Source organism: Amia ocellicauda, chromosome 13 (genome assembly GCF_036373705.1).
Source record: "Amia ocellicauda isolate fAmiCal2 chromosome 13, fAmiCal2.hap1, whole genome shotgun sequence".
NCBI classification, from domain to species: domain Eukaryota; kingdom Metazoa; phylum Chordata; class Actinopteri; order Amiiformes; family Amiidae; genus Amia; species Amia ocellicauda.
In genome coordinates, this window is record NC_089862.1 from 7,809,236 (window position 1) to 7,822,301 (window position 13,066).

The window sequence follows — 13,066 nt, forward strand, 5'->3', positions numbered from 1 at the left end:
ATGTTTGATAGTATTGCTTTCCTTGAGTGGCAGACATTTTGATCTACATTAACTTCTCAGATGGTCAGAAGAATGGTAGCTTGCATTCATGTCCATTCAGTCAGGTATCTTTAATGTGTGTATAAACTGACACGGTGGATATGACCACGACTGTGACTGTGAGTAATCACTCTTTGATAGGGGCTGAGAGGGACAGAAAAGGTGGTAACTATGGATTTTTAAGTTTAATCTTTGACCTGTGCTTTTCCTGCTGTCAACTCAGACAACAGGGGCATTTTAATTTGTTCTGTTATATTTCCATCATTGTGAAAGTGTAACAATACCCCCAAGAGAATGATTTATATATGAAAATGTGACTTACATGGTTTAACACAAAATAAATAACAAAGATCTGTAACACTATAATACTAACACATGTAATAACATCACAATCAACATCAATCTATATCTTGCAGACAATGAAACTAAATCTTAATGAGGCGTTGGAACTTGGTAAGATATGAGTGTGATGATCAGAGAGCAGACTTTATCAGTGCTTGATCAACGCTCTGACGAAAACACAGAGGCGGGTCTCAGTGGTAATACTACCAAACACCCTGGAGAGTTCTAGCAGGGCTCCGGAAACTGCTGATGTGGAGGTGAGATTACACTACGACAGTTGCAGTGTTTTGTGTTCCTCATTGGGAAAACGATCAGATGCCACATACATTCCCTTGGAAATCATCTATTTTAACATGTTTCATGTAATCAGTATTAATGCAATCAGTCTGACGTCAAGTCCTAAATATCTGCATTGTTATCCCCTTGATCTGAATTTTGTTGCCAATACACAGTAACTGAAATACCAGTCTTTATTGAACCTGTTGAAGAGCACTACTCCACGATGATCGTTCAAAAACACAGTACTCTATATACATTAATTTATCACTATAAGCGAGGACCTGTGTACACTCCCCACACAAACCAAACTACTGCATTGCTGCTGGAAATCACTTAAAATGCAGGATTATTTACAGCAGTTGTGCTGACCTGGGAACCGCAGGGAGTCAAATTGACATGCACACCTCCTCTTGGATAAGGGTTGAAAATTAGGCAGGGGTGGATTCACTTCACTGGCACCCCAACTGTGAGGACACCCAGTGAGGTGACATGGAAACCACACGTGTGGAGCTGAGTGCTCCAGGGCTCAGTAGGCACTGATTAGGTTTCTGAGGGAAAAAAAGAGAGGCTAGCTTGCTAGTGAGGATATAGGATATTGCTCTACTTTCAGTTATCCACAATCAAAAGGGGATTACAGTGGTGCATGGAATATGAAATTTACCTAATCACACTAGAGATGTATATAGGGGAAAATCAATAGGACGTTCTAAACAAATCAATTACACTAAATTTCATTAATTTGTCACTGGAGAGGACTGTTAAAGAATAAAACAAAATAAATAAAATACTGAATGTCATTTATACTATTTACAGTGAGAGATGCTTTCTTTATAAGTGAAGTTGAATGTGAATGATAATTAATGTGATAGTCAATTTAAATACTGTTCTTTATGTTGATGTGGCTTTATTAACAGACCCCTTACTAACAATTCAATACTTCATCACAATTTTATGCCTGCAGAAGACATGAAACCCTAAATCCTGTGACGGACAAGTAGAAAACCGGTTAAATTCTGAAATAAGTACCAGCTCACACAAATACACATTGATCAATCACTGTATGCGACTAACATCCTGTCTGCTCCAATAATATTATTCGTGAAACCTCAAAGTCAGATTGCATTGCTTAGTAAGAATGGAGGGCCACGGTTGTATATGTGTGCACGATACGTCGTTTATAGTGACACAGTAGTGTACAGTGCCATGTGAATATATTAGGTTATTTCAAGATTTGTCATTGATTCAGCCCCAAATAATATTAGTGTAACATGTCATAAGAACAGAAGAACAGTTACAAATCAATCGTACTTGTGTGGACACACTATGTCAGATACACTTGACTCCTTAAGGTAAGAATGGTATCATATTTCCAGTCTACTTTACATTTCAATAAATCTTTATCATTTGTCATTAATTTCAGGCATTTCAATATTTGAATTGAAGCCCTTCACAATCTCCTCCGAAGAAAACTAAAGCGGTGATGTTCCTTTATCCTACCCTACTATGCCATTCATTTGAGACCAGGAGTTTTTCAAATTTCAAGAGCAGCACAAATCTTTTTGGAATGTGTTCACCAAAAATACTGAATAGCACGTTGTATCCGCTAACATGTGTTCCCTTCATTTAAACTTTAAATGTAAATCCTCAATTCTTTCTGGACGTCTAAGCATTGTGTTCAGTGGTTTTGTAGCTTCCTCACATTCTGACAACTGAACTTAAGCACCAGAAATTATTAGATAGGTTACTTCATACTTAATATATACTTAAAGTATATTACCAATCATTTGATAGTATGCATACCTGCATGCATATAATGCGTTTAATACTTTGCATTTATCAAAGCCCATCTAAGTTCATCAGGAGGATTCAGGATGTCTCAGTAAAAGTCAATGAGATTCAGATTGGTTGCTCCAGTCACATGGTTATGAACTAATTGCTTGTTATAAGAACTGCTGGGCTGTGTGTTCAGTAGCATATGTCTCTGCCATGGCACCCCTGACCACATATTGAACAGTTTTGTTAGGAATGAGCACATTCAAAATGTCAAACCCACATTAGTGGCAGCTCTGTCAATGCAGATCAATAGGTGTGCTCAGCTCAGACCCCCTGCTTTGTAACACTTATTTAAGTAATGATACATTTAGCTCTATGGAATTAAAAAAAGTAAAATGCACTGTTTACAAAAAACAAAACAAAAAAAACAACAATGTATTTTAAAGTTATAATAAATCAAACATAGGACAAGAGTATTGTTTTTGATTTATTTGATTATGCTGCAAAGAGAAGGTAGAAGACTGCTTGTTTTCCCACCACAATATGTAAACATTCAAACAAGAAATATCATGAATGAGTACCCAAAGACATCATAAGTAAACGGTCTGAGACCTTCGCCATGCAGGGAAGTTCTTTGAGTATTGCACACCTCTAGGATGATCTTGGATTCACTGCTTCAAGAAGAAATTGCATAATGTTAAATGGTATATGGCAGGCTTCTTAAACATACAGCAAGTAAGAAGGGATGACTCACATCTAATCCTTTGGAAAGCATGCAATGTCTTTAAGAAGGATACAAAACATAATCAAAATGTTAAGTATAGGAGCATAAAATATATGACATACAGTATATGGTTTGATGAGAACTGTTCTGGAATTAATGTAATAGTGCTGACTAATAAGGTTATCAACTTGTCAGCTACATTACAATAACAGTTCTTACCAAATAATATGCTACATATACACTCACCTAAAGGATTATTAGGAACACCTGTTCAATTTCTCATTAATGCAATTATCTAACCAACCAATCACATGGCAGTTGCTTCAATGCATTTAGGGGTGTGGTCCTGGTCAAGACAATCTCCTGAACTCCAAACTGAATGTCTGAATGGGAAAGAAAGGTGATTTAAGCAATTTTGAGCGTGGCATGGTTGTTGGTGCCAGACGGGCCGGTCTGAGTATTTCACAATCTGCTCAGTTACTGGGATTTTCACGCACAACCATTTCTAGGGTTTACAAAGAATGGTGTGAAAAGGGAAAAACATCCAGTATGCGGCAGTCCTGTGGGCGAAAATGCCTTGTTGATGCTAGAGGTCAGAGGAGAAAGGGCCGACTGATTCAAGCTGATAGAAGAGCAACTTTGACTGAAATAACCACTCGTTACAACCGAGGTATGCAGCAAAGCATTTGTGAAGCCACAACACGTACAACCTTGAGGCGGATGGGCTACAACAGCAGAAGACCCCACCGGGTACCACTCATCTCCACTACAAATAGGAAAAAGAGGCTACAATTTGCACAAGCTCACCAAAATTGGACAGTTGAAGACTGGAAAAATGTTGCCTGGTCTGATGAGTCTCGATTTCTGTTGAGACAGAATTTGGCGTAAACAGAATGAGAACATGGATCCATCATGCCTTGTTACCACTGTGCAGGCTGGTGGTGGTGGTGTAATGGTGTGGGGGATGTTTTCTTGGCACACTTTAGGCCCCTTAGTGCCAATTGGGCATCGTTTAAATGCCACGGCCTACCTGAGCATTGTTTCTGACCATGTCCATCCCTTTATGACCACCATGTACCCATCCTCTGATGGCTACTTCCAGCAGGATAATGCACCATGTCACAAAGGTCGAATCATTTCAAATTGGTTTCTTGAACATGACAATGAGTTCACTGTACTAAACTGGCCCCCACAGTCACCAGATCTCAACCCAATAGAGCATCTTTGGGATGTGGTGGAACGGGAGCTTCGTGCCCTGGATGTGCATCCCACAAATCTCCATCAACTGCAAGATGCTATCCTATCAATATGGGCCAACATTTCTAAAGAATGCTTTCAGCACCTTGTTGAATCAATGCCACGTAGAATTAAGACAGTTCTGAAGGCGAAAGGGGGTCAAACACAGTATTAGTATGGTGTTCCTAATAATCCTTTAGGTGAGTGTATATGTACACTTTATATTAGAGAGGCATTGACCTTTTTGGATGTTCTCCATTTCCAGTGTTGGATGGTAAGACACTTAACACAGCCTTCATTAAACACTGCCATCTTAAATGAGGCAAAGTTGAAATTAAATGTTGGTAAACATAGACTAGAAAATAATAAGTTAACATACTTCCATGCTGGGTCTGATGCACTGTAAAAAGACACGTACCTGGAATGAAGTAATCTCCGGATCTGGCACAATGTTGGGAAATACTTGGGATGCCAATGCTTTTTTTTTTTTTTTTTTTTGTGAATCCGTGAAACAATGTGCAAAAAACCCTTCTCTATTACTCAAAATCCTCCTTTAGGCCAGCCTGCTAACGGGCACATGATCAGAAGACATTTTGATCTTGTCTTTATGATGAATAGGGTATCAAAGATCTAAACATGTCATGAAAGTAATTTAATTTTGTTTTTCAGATTTATTGCCTGAATGAGGGGGCACTGTAACAGACATAAGGAATCACAGCCTACACCTCCTGCAGTAATTCTGGTTCACTCAGTGAAGCATGGCTGGACATAGTATAGATCTCCTGAGGAGCAAAGTGATTATGACACGTGTGCCTGGGGAATAATGCTCATTTCTTTTCCCTTATTGTCAGCTGGCTGTAGAATTAACCCCAGTCTGAACCCAAAATAAAGTAGAACACTGATTCAAATTAGACCAAGCCTGAAATAACCATGTAACGCACATCTTCATTTCCACAAATTGTCAGCGTCCAGCAGCCAAGCTGAAATTATGCATTTAGTGATCAAACACTAACGGTCCAAACCGTGATGAAGCTAAATTCATTGCAAGCACACTTTCTCTTTATTACATTTAAAATTGTAGCGATTGCAACAGTTATCTGGGGCTGCTAATTTAACACCCAGCATGCTGGACTCTAGGAGTTTAAAATGAAGTTCTGCTGTAAAAAGAGCAACTGACTTTGACAGCTGATTTTTAAGACAGGAGAACAGTAAAATGTAATCAAATAAAATATTAATGGCACATAGGCATACTGTGACAGTATCTCTGGCAACGAATCTACATCTGTTCAGCTACACAATGTGCTCATTAATTGGTGATTAATAGAGAGATTTGGTCAGATTTGTACTGTAGAGAATGTATGGTTCATCAGTGCACAATGTTAATTAGTTTAATGCTAAGTTGATTATTTCGATGTGCAGTAACTCACATAATATCTTGCTGAACTATCATGCAAGGATTTGCATAGTCAAAATTAAATAAATAGCATTAAGAATTTACATTTCAACAAATGAACTGCGTTTATAGACAAGCAAATTTACATTCATAGCAACAGAACAATATCAATTGCTATAAATGTAACTTCCAAAAATATACCTTTTATTTCACATTACATTAACAATACTTCCCAAATCCTGGTCAGCCAATAGAAACACTTTAATTCCAACAGTAAATCAACAATTTATCTTATTCCTTGTCAGTTGAGCCAAATCTTCCCTAGATATCTCAACCTCCATTTTTTTCTCCCTCCACCCTCACGGAAATTAAATAAGACTTTTTCAATTGGCCATGTTTCATCAAATCATTTACTGTATCTCCTTATGATCAGGAATATAACGTTGTTTTGGTTATGTGCTTTTTTTGGTTATAACACAACTTATTGGAAAGTTGAGCAGGAATTTTCCTTTTAAATTTCTATTACTTTAATGTTTTCCGTGACAAAAACAAGGCATACAAATTAACTGTGGTAGTGAAGAAAGGATACAAAAAACCATTTCAATACATTTTAATTGGCAATTTATTTTCCTAGATACATCACAAAGACGGGGGCTTTTTCAGAGCATTTTGGAAAATGGTAGCTGTTAAAAGCCATTATACTTCAAAGGGTGTACTACAAATAGGCTGGGATGACATGTTACACGTAGGAGAAAGGTCCATTTATCTTAATGGCAAACACATACATGTGTTTTTCAAAGAATAAATAAATAAATTGACCAGAGGGATCCTTGTAACATTACTCCCATTTGCAAACCGGCTGAAAACATATTGGATGCCAAGAAAAACAAGGGTTAGGTGACATTTTAATAATTTGTTGTATGTATTGGGTATGGTCTACTGATTTTTCTAGGTAACTAATGACCTTTTTCTGACAAGGCAATTATATCTAACACTATATAATGCAGACACCTTAATGTTGTTGCTTTTCACATTTCTTTTTTGGATTACAGTCCATGTTGCAAAATCCTTTTAATATTCTTTAATTTCAAATGAAGAAATCAGAGGCAAGGAAAGAAATATCAAAGCCGAGCTCCAGAGACCTCCTGGCAGTGTTGCATAACTGTACTGAATTAGGATATATATTCAAGGTGATAGGTAAACTGGCAGGTGCATTATTTGCTCTTTGTCCATTTCAAATGTAACATTTTGTGTATTTTTGATATTACCTTGTGGCAGGGAGGGGGTTAATTGTCCCTCCCTGCCTGCTCATGGACTGCAGGTGGCTGGGGTGATTGATCAATTAAGGTCAATCAACCCCAGCCACCTGCTATATAAGTAGGCCTCAGCCTCCCATTAAAGGGTGGAGAGTTGGAGGAAACCTGCCCTGCCCTGCCCTGCCCTGCCCTGCCCTGCCCTGCCCTGCCCTGCCCTGCCCTGCCCTGCCCTGCCCTGCCCTGCCCTGCCCGCTGGTTTGTTTGGACTTGTGGTTTTGTTTAGTGTTCTTTTAACACAGTGAAGTCCTTTGACTCGTGCCGGTTTATTTTGTTTATTTAATAAAAGTCTGTTTTTTGTTTACCCTTAGTCTGTCTCCAAGCCTCCATTACTGGCTACCCCGCCACATACCTTCTTTAAGATTCTGGTGCAGCTAATTTGTTTTCTACTCTTTTGGGGGGTATTTGGAGTTTACTGTTTAGCCCTTCAATCATGCAGTCTTCAAGAAAATAGTATGGTTTGTGTTGGAGGAGTGCCAGGGGTTCTGTGCTGCATCATATGACCTCTCCCCTATACTGTATATAAGAACACTTTATATTGATCATAAATAATATTACATGCATGGGAAGATAAGTATTACAATATCTAAACACATATAAGATTTGAATGTGACATACCTTGGTGCAACATGGTAAAGAATGGCAAACTAGAGTGAAACATAATTAAATATGGACACATTGGGATGATAGTCATAGCACTGTTAAAACCTTCACACAGAACAAACTGTGTAATAAAAGTGGAGACACATATATCTTATACAGAGGAGCAAATATACTATGGCAATCTTGATAAAGTATAAATAATGCTCAGTGTACTTGAAAAAGGCATCTGTTCATAAACATACTTATATATTCTTTGTGATGAATACAAAGTAATTTGCATCTTGTGTTTCATCATCCATGGCAGGTGTGTAAAATCACTCAGGGAACAGTATGCCATAGATCAACAGCTTCCCTCATGCTGAGGCATATATTGTATTTTAGTCTCAGGCTTTGTTTGTGAAAATCTATTTCTGAGACTCTTCTTTCAACCGATACGTGTCAAGAGATATGGTAAACAAAAATAAAGAGAAGCTTAGCATTTCATGTGCATGACAAAATATATAATGAGCCCAACTATTCCTATGAATCAATAATACAATGAAGATAGAACGTCGTATTTTGAGCACATTATTTTATAAACATCAGTGTTTATTGATTGTGGCAGACAGGATATTCACCAGACAATCGTCATATCTGCCTGGACACATAGAAATTAAGATCTAAGATTTTAGTGTTTTTAAGTACACCAATTATATTGTGTGCAAACCGAGCCCAAAATCATAAATTCTATTTTCTATATTACTTTTTAATTTCATTTATTTGCTTAATTATGTTTTAGCTTAGCTAGCACCTTTTCAATTCTTTACTGCTTCAACATCACCATGCAGAACACATATTAATGCGATACGCTAAGCTTCTATTCAATTTTACAAGTTCTCTTTTTATTATTTACACATCATTTATGTTTCCTAATTTAACAAGTATATCAAATCTGTATTTGTTCAGGGGAGATGGATACTTATTTGATTCACACGAACATACTGCAGCTTGTTTGTTTGTTTTTTAAATGTATTTGTATGTATTTAGCTAACATTTTGTAACTAAAAAAACTTTCTCTTTTTTAACCCCCTACTTGACAGTACAATGGAAACCACTGTGAATGGTTAGTGTTGAACCTGAATAGTCTAAGTGTGTGCAGTTCATCTCTGAAGCGTCAAGGGTCATTTAAAAAAAAATCAACCTTTTATTGTGACCTTTCATTTTCTGTGTTTATTCCTTTGTAGTCTACCTGCCTTTAAAGCTGTTAGCAGTCATCCACATTCATTGTCTAATGTAGCAATTTTTCATACAGGGAAAAGAACTGAAGTAACTTTATGACCTAACTTAAACAAGCTTTATTCTGCTTTATCCAGTTGATTCTTTAGAAAGCCCCTTGATAAAAAAAGGGGACTCCCTTGAGTACAATCAATACAACATATTTAAACCATTTAAAACACTGGAGGGTGATGCTAATCTGAAGATGTGCAATTGTAAAATAGTATTTTATAAATCAGTCACAATCCCCTAGCTTCAATTTTTTCTGAGCATTACTACAATTACAATTGTGTGGTTTAGCTAACTAAAACAGTTAACCAACAGAGTGGGTTTTATTACATAAAATAGATCAGGCATAATCAGTTTGTATAATATTGTATAAAGGAGACATGGCAGTATGTAAAATGTATCTTTAGCAACATTTCATTTTTATTATATGAGTTGACTAGATGTCACTTCATAATGCTGAAGGATGTTCTAAAATGTAAGACATGCACACTCTTAATTCTAGTACTTAAATAAAAAGTTGCAATGTACAATGAGGGCCAATGCATTCTGCACAGATATGGTGGTGAAACAGACTGTCAATTGATTTAAACGTTTGACTGCATATCACTAAAGGGCCACTATGCAGAAACATAAATGCACCAGTGAAATAAACCATATTGGGTTAAGGTCACTGTTTGTGGGACGAAGACTTTCCCATTAAAATACCAGAGTATACACTCACCTAAAGGATTATTAGGAACACCATACTAATACTGTGTTTGACCCACTTTCGCCTTCAGAACTGCCTTAATTCTACGTGGCATTGATTCAACAAGGTGCTGAAAGCATTCTTTAGAAATGTTGGCCCATATTGATAGGATAGCATCTTGCAGTTGATGGAGATTTGTGGGATGCACATCCAGGGCACGAAGCTCCCGTTCCACCACATCCCAAAGATGCTCTATTGGGTTGAGATCTGGTGACTGTGGGGGCCAGTTTAGTACAGTGAACTCATTGTCATGTTCAAGAAACCAATTTGAAATGATTCGACCTTTGTGACATGGTGCATTATCCTGCTGGAAGTAGCCATCAGAGGATGGGTACATGGTGGTCATAAAGGGATGGACATGGTCAGAAACAATGCTCAGGTAGGCATTTAAACGATGCCCAATTGGCACTAAGGGGCCTAAAGTGTGCCAAGAAAACATCCCCCACACCATTACACCACCACCACCAGCCTGCACAGTGGTAACAAGGCATGATGGATCCATGTTCTCATTCTGTTTACGCCAAATTCTGACTCTACCATCTGAATGTCTCAACAGAAATCGAGACTCATCAGACCAGGCAACATTTTTCCAGTCTTCAACTGTCCAATTTTGGTGAGCTTGTGCAAATTGTAGCCTCTTTTTCCTATTTGTAGTGGAGATGAGTGGTACCCGGTGGGGTCTTCTGCTGTTGTAGCCCATCCACCTCAAGGTTGTACGTGTTGTGGCTTCACAAATGCTTTGCTGCATACCTCGGTTGTAACGAGTGGTTATTTCAGTCAAAGTTGCTCTTCTATCAGCTTGAATCAGTCGGCCCATTCTCCTCTGACCTCTAGCATCAACAAGGCATTTTCGCCCACAGGACTGCCGCATACTGGATGTTTTTCCCTTTTCACACCATTCTTTGTAAACCCTAGAAATGGTTGTGCGTGAAAATCCCAGTAACTGAGCAGATTGTGAAATACTCAGACCAGCCCGTCTGGCACCAACAACCATGCCACGCTCAAAATTGCTTAAATCACCTTTCTTTCCCATTCAGACATTCAGTTTGGAGTTCAGGAGATTGTCTTGACCAGGACCACACCCCTAAATGCATTGAAGCAACTGCCATGTGATTGGTTGGTTAGATAATTGCATTAATGAGAAATTGAACAGGTGTTCCTAATAATCCTTTAGGTGAGTGTATATTTTGTATTGTGTTAAAGTCATGTCAATGGAGACTACAATGCATCAATTTCTTCTTGTTCTTTCTAATCTATATTAAGTTCACGTGTGTTTAAGGTGATTATTTGGTTCAGTGTATTGCATGATACAAAAGAATGGAATAATACAGTGTCTTCAACACAATAAAAAATAGAAAAATGTAACATTGTCCACAGCACTCTTTGATGTTTTTTTTTGTTTGTTCAATTAACATGGATTGTTGCTTTTTCCAGGCATATTTGACTTCTTGCGCATTACAAAAAACCTTTTAGAGCTGAAATTCTGCCATCATGCCATCTTCTGAAGTATGTATCTGTATTGTTCCTTTATATGTCCCTTTCATATGGAAATTATTTATATGGTATTGCAGGGCTGTCAGGCTTTCAGGCTTTGATTTGCACTAGTCTAGGACTACTGTACCTGAAATAACATTGACTAGTTAGTTATCTGTGAAGCCATCTGTTATTTCCAAGGCTAGTCCTTTAAACATCTCTGACATCTCTACTAGTAAAAGCTGGTTAGCACTTGTTTTAACTACCCTACCCTCGTTTTAACTAACTACTTTTAAGAAAGGGATCAGGAAAGCAAAGAGGGAAATAGACAAAAAATTATGCAAAGAGCTTTTTCGAATACTAACAGCAAGAGGTAAATAAAGTGAAACAGATAAATGGCAAAAATGGAAGTATCTTGGAAAACGAACAAGATGTGGCAAATGTTCTAAATGAGTATTTCACTGAGGTTTTTACAAAAGAAAAAAACAGATGACATGACACAGGTTGACAATCAGTCCAGTCAAACCCTAAGAGAGATCAGGATAAATGAGGAGGAGGTACTAAAGGGACTAGCAGAATTAAAAACAAACAAATCACCTGGGCCAGATGGGATATTTCCAACAGTACTTCAATAAATGGGGGAAATTATTTAAAGGCCGCTAAGTCAAATATTCCAAAAGACACTTAGAACGGGGATGTGCCAACTGACTGGAAGACAGCAAATACCATACCAATCCACAAGACAGGGGACAAAACTGAGCCAGGAAATTACAGACCAATCAGTCTCACCTGCATCACTTGTAAAATGTTGGAAAAAATGATTAGACAGAAAATGATTAGCATGAAAGCATCTTTATGAAAACCATACTGAGAGACTGAGGGAACTGAACCTTTTCAGCCTGGAACAGAGGAAACTACGTGGGGACTTGATCCAAGTCTTCAAAATCATGAAAGGCATCAACCACATCAAACCAGAGGAGCTTTTCCAGATCAGCAGGGACACACGCACCCGGGGACACAAATGGAAATTGGGCTTCAAGGCAGAAAACAGGAGACACTTCTTCACACAGAGAGGCGTCACAATCTGGAACAAACTCCCCAGCGATGTGGTAGAAGTGACTATTTGGGAACATTTAAAAACAGACTGCAGGCCTGAATCCAGCCTAGTGGAAGGGGGGGTTCTTTTTTCAAAAAGTGGACCTTTTTGCAGTTTTTCCACTCATTTTGTATTTAATTATGAGGTTCAAATACTTCATTTTGGTGACTTTTTATGCACTAATCTGTGCTGGATTAGCTTGTCTGCTGGTATCTTAACGAGCACGCTTTTTGATGCACCGAAAATATTTACTACAATGTTGTCAAATTGCTTACCAAGATAATGTTCCACCTTTTTCAGTCCAAACACACACACACACACACACACACACACACACACACACACACACACACACACACACGTGAATGGAGCGCTGACACAGAGGAACACACATCACACATTCAGGATAAAAACCTTCTGAATCGGTCACTGTAGTTCCTAGTTCTAGTTCTAGTTCCACTGGACGGATGATGGTCAGAATTTACTGTGTTCTTCCTTGACCCATGCTACACCCCTCCACTGAGTTTTGTGAAAATCGGTCTTGTAGTTTTTGTGTAATCCTGACAGACACAGACACACACAAGTGAAAACATTAGCTACCTTCTGCTCCTGTGGGGTTGATGACTGTTAGCTAGCATGTAGCTAGCGTTAGCTATCTCAACTGTGAGGTTAGGTAGTAAATATAACAACCTTACCCTGTTTGGCAGTCTTTTTGAACATATGTTCAATATTCTGCGACAATGACGCTGCTGCCTGCTTTCTCTCCCGTCTCTCCTGCTCTTTT